Source organism: Benincasa hispida, chromosome 4, assembly GCF_009727055.1.
Source record: "Benincasa hispida cultivar B227 chromosome 4, ASM972705v1, whole genome shotgun sequence".
NCBI classification, from domain to species: Eukaryota; Viridiplantae; Streptophyta; class Magnoliopsida; order Cucurbitales; family Cucurbitaceae; genus Benincasa; species Benincasa hispida.
In genome coordinates this window covers 14423006-14433284 of record NC_052352.1, presented here as the reverse complement: position 1 = coordinate 14433284, position 10279 = coordinate 14423006, and positions in this window count along the sequence as shown.

The window sequence follows — 10279 nt, the reverse complement described above, 5'->3', positions numbered from 1 at the left end:
GATACATGATGTTTTCCATGTATATCTGTTAAGGAAGTATGTACCCGACCCTACTCACATTCTCCAAGAACAACCAGTACAACTGAAAGAGAATTTCTCTTATGAGGAGAAATCAGTTTAGATTTTAGATAAGAAAGAGCAGGTCTTGAGAAATAAGACTATTTTGTTAGTAAAAGTCTTGTGGAGGAACCTCGAAGTTGAAGAAGCTACATGAGAAGCTGAAGATCATTGAAAAATAGATATCCACGCCTATTCACATGAGAAGTTCTAGGCAAAGTTCGACGATGAAATTTCTTTAAGGAGAAGGTAAATTGTAAACCCTTGAAGTTGTTTTACTAATTAATTTAGTTTAAGTTCTTTTAGTTAAGTGTTTAAGGTTTGTATTAACATTAATGAAAAAAGTAAGCTATGTATGTTTAATTAAATGATGTGTCTGAAATGGTAGAGAAGGAAATTTTTCTAAGTGTTGCGAGTATATGCGTCTAGGTTGTGAACATAGTCAACGCATAGAGAGTTGAGAATAACAATGGCATGCCAGAAAAGGGAAAGAAAATATGTTAAGTGTGGAATGTTGAGTCGTGAGTGAAGTAGAGGAAAGTTAACGCTCAGAGGAAGTAGAGGACTCCATGCGTTAGAGCTATGAGGCGCCATGCAGCCAGTTCTGTTGAAGTATTCCACAAAAGATTATGCGTTGAACAAAGAGGCTTAAGTGGCTGCAAGGCCATGCAATGAAGTTAAGCTGAGGAACTCAGCTTAATTAATGAGTAAGTAAGTCAGGTGGCAGTCTTGTAGACATCATAAAAGGATACGCATGCCAGGTGATAATTAATTAAGCAAACTCTTCATGCAAGCCCAAGTATAATTAGGCTTAGCAAAGAATGAGACTGTATTGTCAAATGTTTTCTAATGCCTAAGTGAGGGAATGTTGCTGTCATATGAAGGTTCTGAAGGTTGAAGAATTCTCAGTAAACTAAAGAAGAATTTGAGGAATCCCCGATCAATTTTAGAGGAAATAATGATCAAATTCTAAGGTATGAATGTTGGAACTAAAGTTAAGAAATTTGGAGGATTGAATTTTGAATGATGTTATGGATGAATAAGCAGGCAACTACTTACGAAGAAAAAGCAAGCAATTGACCCAGTGATGTTATGCATTGATGCATAAAGCATAGTCAGTTCATAACAAAGGCGTTTGGAGTACATCGCATAGTAGACGTTCATTGCATAGGCCAAGAAGGTGTTTCAATGCTTTTTCGAAAAAACTGGAGGAAGGATTCCCAATTATCAGCCAAAATATTAGGTAATATGGCTAAAGATAGCCGATACGGTAAAGATGGTTTGGATGCGTTGAAAGTAGTTATGATGCAAGGAACTATTAGTATGTGATGAAGTTAAGTTATGTGTTAAGCTCAAAAGGGACCTAATTATGATAATTATGCTGACCATAGGAGAGGCATACAAACCCCTTGGATAAGTAGCTTAAGACAGTCAGTGAAAAGTTTTAATAAATGTTTTCGAATGCGAGTTTTATAAATGAATTCCAACACATAGGTTGTTCATATGAAGTTTTATATCATGATTTTTTTCAATGCATGCCTTAAAAAAGAATGTTGATTGCATGATCTATTTTTTTAAATGATGAAGTTATATATGAGTTTATCATGCGTTTTATAGTAAGCCTGTGCTATGTTGTATCGCATGATGAAAATTTATCAACAAAATTTTATAAGCATGCATCATGTTTTGCAAGGCACTATGCGATGATATGAAATCATGACGTTTTCTCATTTCAAATGTATATTCTGTATATATTCTTAAATGTTTAAATGTTTGTGTTGTACAAACCCTACACCAATGTTGGTACCAAAAGTATGGTAAGGTACCCAAATCTCAGTGATATTAGGGATCCTTGGCACCGAAGGTATGGTAAGGTTGTCGGACCCAATTCAGCTCTGCATGCACATATAACTATGTTGCCGACGTTGCAGAGATTGAGAAAAAGGGCTCTCTTTAAACTAAGGTTATTAGAAATTGAGTAAAAGGGCTCTCCCACATGTTCAGACAGTGGAGTAGTAGAGTTTTTCCAAAAGATGTCAATGAGTTTTTTTAGGGTTTTCTATTATATGATATATTTCTATGATTTCAGTTCCATTTCCAAAACCCTAATTATGGTTTTATAATTGTTTCCTTGATAAGCAATTTCATGTTATTTATGATTTAAAGCATGTTTTATTTAAGATAGTCATACACTGGGCTTACCACCTCACTCTTTTAAAATGTTTTCCTCCCCAGGTAGCGGTCGACATCTTGAGGCCTAGTAGTTCTGTCAGTCAGTCACTTCTCAGACCCACAGTGTCTAGAATTTTAGGTGGCTCATCATGTTCTGTTATTTAGTTTTTATTTCCATGTCAGGGGGAATAGGATTTGAAAGAATTTTATAACGAGAAAACCTTTGAAAGGATTTTTATAACAAGAAAACCTTCTAAGCATTACTGAACTTGAAAGATGGGAAAGTTTGGGAAAGCAGAAGAATTATTGAATAATGTGCTTGCTACATAAGAGATCAAGTATACATTTCTTTAGGAATGGAATAAACTTATATTTCTAAACGTCAATCCCAAACACTTTTAGGTTAAAGAACATGATGAGAGCGAAAGCTAGTTGTGTTAAGGCCATGAGAGTATGTTAAGGAATTATTTTACGATGGCTCGAGGACGAGCATTGTTAAGAATTTGAGGGTGTGATAACTTGTAGAAATATAAGTTATTGTTCTCTCAAAGTTGGAATAATTAGGATTATAAGTGATGTAAACACATGCATGATGAAGGAAAACACATGAAATTGTATATATGTGATAAACTCACGAAAAAGTATCTTCAAGTAAAAAATTGCATCACTAACGCACTTAAATTCAGGAATCAGAAAAATTTTCTAAGTGTTGCAGACAAAGTCAATGCAAGGGGCATGTGTCCAGCTTGTTTGACGGATGAAAGATACATTTGGCTCATGCAATCACTGTCAAATAACAACTTGCGAGCACGGGCATCTGACCAGTGACGTTTGATTAAGGCAAAATGGCAGGCAGCTGTCTCTAGGTATCGAATTTAATATAATCACATCACCAAATGGCTGTCTAATTGCCTATAAAAAAAGATGTTCCCTACAGTGAAGAGTCAATTAGAGATAGCCATTTTTTTTAATCTTTCACCTCTGTCGACTACAAGCAAAAAATATGAGGGGCGATAGCCATTCTCCACCGTTGGTAATAAGGTGTTGTCGAAGAGAAACTCGAAAGAGACATCTTCTTCAACCCTTCCATCAAGTTGGCAACAACAAGCATAAAAACAAACCAAAGGGGACTAGAAATTGAACCCTAGAGCTTGAACTTCTTTCTTTTACTTTCCATTCTCATTCACTATCCAACTTGATTCAACTAAAACTATATGTATCAAGACTTATTTCTTTAATTCAATCTCCATCTCAACCATTCTTCACATCTCCATTTGTCAACTTTCTAAGTTGTTTGTGCATGTGAATCTTATGGCTAGATAAGTGCATAAAATTTGTTGCTTGAATCCACCTTATCAGTTGATCAAAATGAAAAAAACAATTAGTTACTCAAGAGAGTAGTTATTTGTTGAATGCACCAAGCTAAGGCGTGAGTAATTCTAGAGAAATTATTCATGTCATTTGCCTATTCATTTGAACTAATGCATGAACGTACACTTAGATCTTAGCAGACATCTGTACCATTTCCATTTCATTGTTATTGTGCTTAGATAGGCTACTTGTTACCACTAGGAAATCAACGTATATCATCTACGCTTGATCCAATCATCCATAAGCCTATTTCCCTTTATCTAAACTCCTACTTCCTCTTACATACGTGCAAATAGTTCAGTGTACATAACCAACGCACATCGACCAATTAGGAAACCTTTTCAATAGATCCAAAAACCAAACATGCGTTAGTTTACTCCAGAATCCATGCATTGGACCCTCGGCTTATCAAGAAACTTAAGTTAGATTTATAGTTGTGTTTAGCTTAAGAGAACTTGTATGCAATTAGAAAGGTTTACATGAACATAGATCTATCATTTGTCCAACATATAATATCTTTTTTAAACCAACAGATAGATCAAAAATCTTATTCATAATCATTCATGCTCATCATCATTCATCTTCAAAAGCACAAACACGATTGAAACACAAGCTTTTGGCAACAACAAATGAAAACTTTGTTACAAGTTAAGCTTGGACTTGTAAACATTTTATGAGCAAAGTGAGAACTTTGGAACTCAGATACGACCCAAGATTGAAAGGACTTTCAGACTGAGAAAAAGATCAAATAGACGTAGAAGGTTAAGGCAACAACAAATGGAAAACAACAAAGATAACCAAAATTTGACTCAACAGTTAAGCTGTATGGGTTGCGGAGAGTCGCACACCTATAATGATTGCCCATAAAATTCGCAATCAGTTCGTTTCATGAACAACAACCTATTCTCTAATACATACAACCCTGGATGGCAAAACCATATAAACTTTTCTTGGGGTGGTCATCAACAGAATCAAGACCAGTCTGGAATACATCGGCAACACAGGCAAAAACCACTGCCTGGATTCCAGACCATGCAACAACAGCCATGTTGTCAATCGTTCAACAGAGGAGGCAATGCGTTACATTCTTCTTCTCCGTTTGTGAACATGTTGAAAGAATACATAGCCCATAATGATGCATTGTTAAAAAGTTAAGCATCGTCGATAAAAAATCCGAAGATACAGGTTGGACAAATTACGAGTGAATTGAAGAGTCGGCCGCATAGATCCTTATTTAGCAACACTAAGGCACTCAGATAGAATAATAGAAAGGTACAATGTCAATTAGTGATGTTGCACAGTGGTAAACCCTTAGTGGAAGAGAAGGGAAAAACACAAGAACTGATAATCATACTTCAACGCCCGCAGACACACCTCAAGTAACTACGACACCTGAAAAAATTCAACCAGATAGAATAACTGCTTAATAGTCATTCTTAAGCAAGTACATCCTATGCAGAGGTACATGATGTGCATTTAAATGCAACCTTCCGCCGATTCCAATAGAAGAAGAATGACGAAAACTAATTTGTACGCTTCCACGATGTCCTTAAGTAGTTGCACGACAATATTCCTCTCATTGAAGCGTTAGAACAAATGTAGAGTTACATGAAGTTTTTAAAGGATAGCTTATCGAAAAAACAAGAAGGTCAGCAAGTTTGAATATGTGGCATTGACTCAAGAGTGTAATGCACTGTTCAACAAAAAAATTCCTAAGAAGTAAAGAGACCCAGGAAGCTTTACTGTCCCATGTTCGATCAGGCGAATAGATATGGGCTATGCAATTATGTGATTTGAGAGCTACTATCAACATGATGCCCCTCTCAATCTTCAAAAAGCTTCAGATTCGTGAAGTAACGCCTACCACAGTAATGCTAGGACTTGCTAACAAATCCATCACATACTCTAAGGGAAAGATTGAAGATGTACTAGTAAAAGTTGACAAGTTTATCTTTTTGGTAGACTTTATTATTCTAAACTATGAAGCTGACAAAGACATTCCAATCATTCTTGGACGCCCATTTTTAGCTATTGGCAAAGCCATGATTGATGTACATAAAGGGGAACTGACTATGCATGTGGATAATCAGGAAGTAAATTTCAATGTGCTAAATGTATATGAAGCACAATCTTTTCAATTCATTGAATCAACTCAACTACTTGAGTAAGAGAACCAAGAAGTGAACCAAGGCTGTAAGGTCCATCCGTTGAATAAAAGCACAAGGAAATTTGAGTCGCTCTGTCTTGATGACTGGCAGTCAAAACCAATGCTCCCATCTCTGGAGGAGCCACCAACGCTTGAACTTAAACCTCTTCAGGATCATTTTAAATATATTTTTCTTGGCAACAAAAATACTCTACCCGTTATATTTTTAGCTAAATTTTCTCCTGCTAACGAACAAATTTTATTGCAAATACTCAAGAAGCATATGCGTGCAATAGGGTTGATGCTAGCTTACATCAGTGGGATCAACCTATCTTATTGTATGCACAAGATTAGATTGGAAGAAGGTTAAATGGGATCAATTGAGCCCCAACGCTTGTTGAATTCTATTATGAAGAAGGTAGTGAAAAAGAAATCATCAAATAGCTCAACGCAGAGGTTATCTACCTCATTTCTGAAAGTAACTGGGTAAGTCCAGTGCAATGCGTGCCAAAGAAAGGCGAAACAACTGTAAAGATTAATAGTAACAACGAGTTAATTCCATCCAGAATTGTTATTAGATGGCGCATCTATATGGACTGCAGAAAATTGAATGTGTCGACTAAGAAAGACCATTTTCCACACCCCTTCATTGATTAAATGCTTGACAGATTGGCTGGAAAGGAGTTTTACTCCTTTTTGGATGGATACTCTGGCTACAATCAAATCCCCATCGCCTTAGAAGACAAGGATAAGACAACATTTACTTGCCTCTATGGAACATTCGCATTCTAGTGCATGCGCTTTATGTTATGTAACGCACTGGGGATATTCCAAAGATGTATGATAACTATGCTTTCTAATTTTCTGGAATAATATGTTGAAGTGTCTATGGACGATTTCTCATTCTTTGGAGATTCTTATCTAACTTGGCTTAACAACCTTGAAGTCGTTCTTGCTAGATGCGAAGAGACTAACTTGGTGCTTAATTGGAAATTTCACTTTACTGTGATAGAAGGTATTGTGCTTCGCCACAGGGTTTTTAAGGTAGGGTTGAACATTGATGAAACAAAGATAGATGTGATTGCACACTTGCCTGCACCTGCACAGGTCAAGGCCCTAAGAAGCCTTTTAGGCCATGCAGGTTTCTACCAAAAGTTTGTCAAAGGCTTTTCCAAAATCGCACATCCACTGAGCAAGTTGTTATAATTGAAAAGATCTATGTATTCGATGAAAGCTACCAACATGCATTTGAAACTTTAAGGTACGCCTTAACAACATTAACTATACTAGTAGCTCTTGGTATACATCCTATATCATATGCATCTAAGATGTTCAACAAATCTCTAGAACACTATACAACTAAAGAGAAAGAAATGATGGCGGTGATGTTTGCAGTTGAAAATTTTTTAGCACATCTGGTTGGTGCATCTGCAACCATATATACTAACCACTCTGCCATTAAGTTCTTAATAAATAAGAAGGACACAAAGCCCAGACTCATTCATTAAGTACTACTGTTACAAGAATTTAACCTAGAACTTAAGAATACAAAACGGATAGAGAATCAAGTCGCTGACCACCTGTCACGCTTGAAGAATAAGGAATGTTGGGGCTGACTGAAATTAAAGAAAACTTTCTTGACGGACGCCTGTTTCAACTTAAAGATCGAGAACCTTGGTATCTTGATATTGTTAATTACTTAACCACCAAACAGTTTCCCAAAGAGTTCAATGCTCAACAGAGAAAATCGTTCGTGCACGATAGCAAGTCTTACTTTTAGGATGAGTCATTCCTTTACAAGCAAGGCCCTGATTTGATCTTACGTCGATGTGTTCCAAAGTTAAGATTTAAAGCATAATATCTTAATGTCATGACTTCTCCTATGGAGGTCACTTCGAAGGACAAAAAACCACTGCAAAAGTTTTTCCACATCGCAATGTCACAACTTGACATTACTCTTTACCAGATCCCCTCGGGTTGTGTGAGAGTTTTGTTGAACTTGGCAAAGCCTCTTGCGGTCTATTCTTTAGCTCACTTGTAATCTGGCCCATCTGTAATTCTAGATTCCGGATGGACGTAGGCTGACTTTGAAGCACCATTTCGTTTTTCTCTATATATTGCTTAAATAGGCTTTCCAGGGAAGAAGATTGTGGTGGTTGTGAGCTACTGGCTTGATTGCTTGTCTGATCTTTATTGCGCGGGAAAAGGTGGCCCTTCTTTCTACGCCACAGGTTGGAAATTTTGCTGTTGATTGTTCCATGTAAAATTGGGTGGTTTCTTCGGGTTGTAGGTATTCGTAAAGGGATTATTTTTCAGAAAGTAAATAGACTGTGGATTCTGTGGGCATTCTTCCATTGCGTGTCCATCACTGCAAGTCGAACACCTTGCGGTGTTTTGACTAATTGCGTTGATTTGCCCATTTTGCGGTGTTGGACTGCTGATCGCAATTCCCTGAATTATGTTCATCATTGCGGTCATCGGATTCTGTAGTGAAGTAATATATCCATTACTTGCGTCGTTATCCTTGATGCTCAATCTCAGATCACTCTCTCTCCAATCTTCATGGTTCTTAGATATGCGATCCAAGATATTCTTAGCCTCGTTATACGTTTTATCAAGCAGACCACCATAGGCTGCCACATTGGCAGCGGTCTGCGAAGCGGGATTCAAACCATGATAAAATATTTCCATCTGAAGGCAGTCTGGCAAGTCATTGTGTGGACAATCCCAGACCAACCTTTTAAACCTCGCCCAGGCATCGCTGAGCAATTCATCCATGTCTTGTTCAAAATTTGTTATGAGTTTCCTTCGTCTAGCATTCTCAGTAGATGGAAAATATTTCTTCATGAACTTCTATACGACCTGTTCCCAGGAAGTGATCTCTCCCGGCTCGAGGGAATACAACCATTTTCTTGCCTGATTACAAAGAGAAAATGGAAACAAAGTTATTAGAACTTCTTCGACAGAGATGTTCGGGAACACAAAAGTATTGCAGATTTTGATAAAGCTACGGAGGTGGGCGTGCAAATCCTCGCCACGCCGTCCTTCGAATTTTTTTTTTTGGAAAACTTTGCGGTAACCGATAACTCAATTAATTTTTGGTTTATTTGATGATTGCGGTAATGAAAAATGAGGCGGATTTGAGAAAAGTCGGATTGCGTGATAGATGCACTGAGTATGCAAATGAACGGGTTGAGAAGGTCTTTAGCTAGCATTACTTGGGAATGTGTCAAACTATGCGATCATGCTACAACCATGCACAACAAGTCATTTTCCAATGCAAATGCGATGCTTCTAAGTCTAGAACGCATGTGTTGAATGCAAAAGTGTCCATAGAGCTTATTCCTATGTCTTTACTCTTGTCCTATGCGATGATGCAAGATGCATAAAGGCAAGGTGACCGCATACAATCATATCCTATCTCTAGGATGCATGCTATCCTCTTCAAAACCCAAACCTTCCATCTCTCCTAAACCCAAAAATCCCAAGTGTACAACTCCCTCCCACCCACCATAGCAACCTGGGTCGAAAGGCCCTACCAAAACATCTGTCGCAAAGCTCTATAAACAGTTAGCCCCGCCATCAATTATCCCAACCACTACACCCATAGTGTCGACGCATTACCCCGTTCCTGAACATTTGAGAACTGCACCATCACCTGTCGTGCGTTCGACAGTATCCTTAGCCATTGAACCCTTAGTCACCATATTTCCTATTACAGTAGCTCCTCTTGCTCCCACATCCTCTCCTGGTTCATCTAACACACCATATGACCCACCCCCTATTACACCACCACCATCAATTGATCCACCAAGTTCCAAGAGCCCTGCAGTTGAACTTGCTGAGCAACCTGAAGATACTCATCCTAATCTGAGTGAGCAAGCTCGAAGAGATGAGCAAGAGGTCTTTGGACCTATTTTAGCCAACCTCGACCAGAGACAATTTTTGGAAGTGGATCGGCTCATGAGTCGAGAAGTTGATGTCGCGTTGGCCAAAATTGAGCAAGAAAGAGAGAGGATTGAAAGTGTATCAGTCCCAAAATAGGAAGAAATGGATGATACTGACTGCTATGCTCTTATATTGGAAGCGTAAACGACCGCTGAAGAAAATGAAGAAAGGTCGGAAGGATTTAGCCATGCGATAGTTGACCCTTATGCATCCCTACCATGACCTTCAAATAGAAATGAGAGGTCTTAAGTACAACCTTCAAGAAGAAAAAGAAGGTTCATAGTAGAAGAAGAAGAGGAAGAGGTGAATAAAGTTGCAATCGAGCATGTGGTTGCAATGCGGGAAGGTAACTCGTCCGATTTAAACGAGTTGGAATGCAAGCTAGAAGAGTATATGCTTGTAAAACTTGGATAGAAAAAAGGGAGCCCTCCAAAGAGAGTTGGAAGAGGAGGCGAGATCGTTGGCTTGAGAGGTCGAGAGGTATAAGAAGAAGAATAAGAAAGGTCCCCATAAACATAAATACCCCAGCCTAGACAAAACTTAAATGCCCCAGCCTAGACAGAACTCGCCTTAGATAAAAGGTCC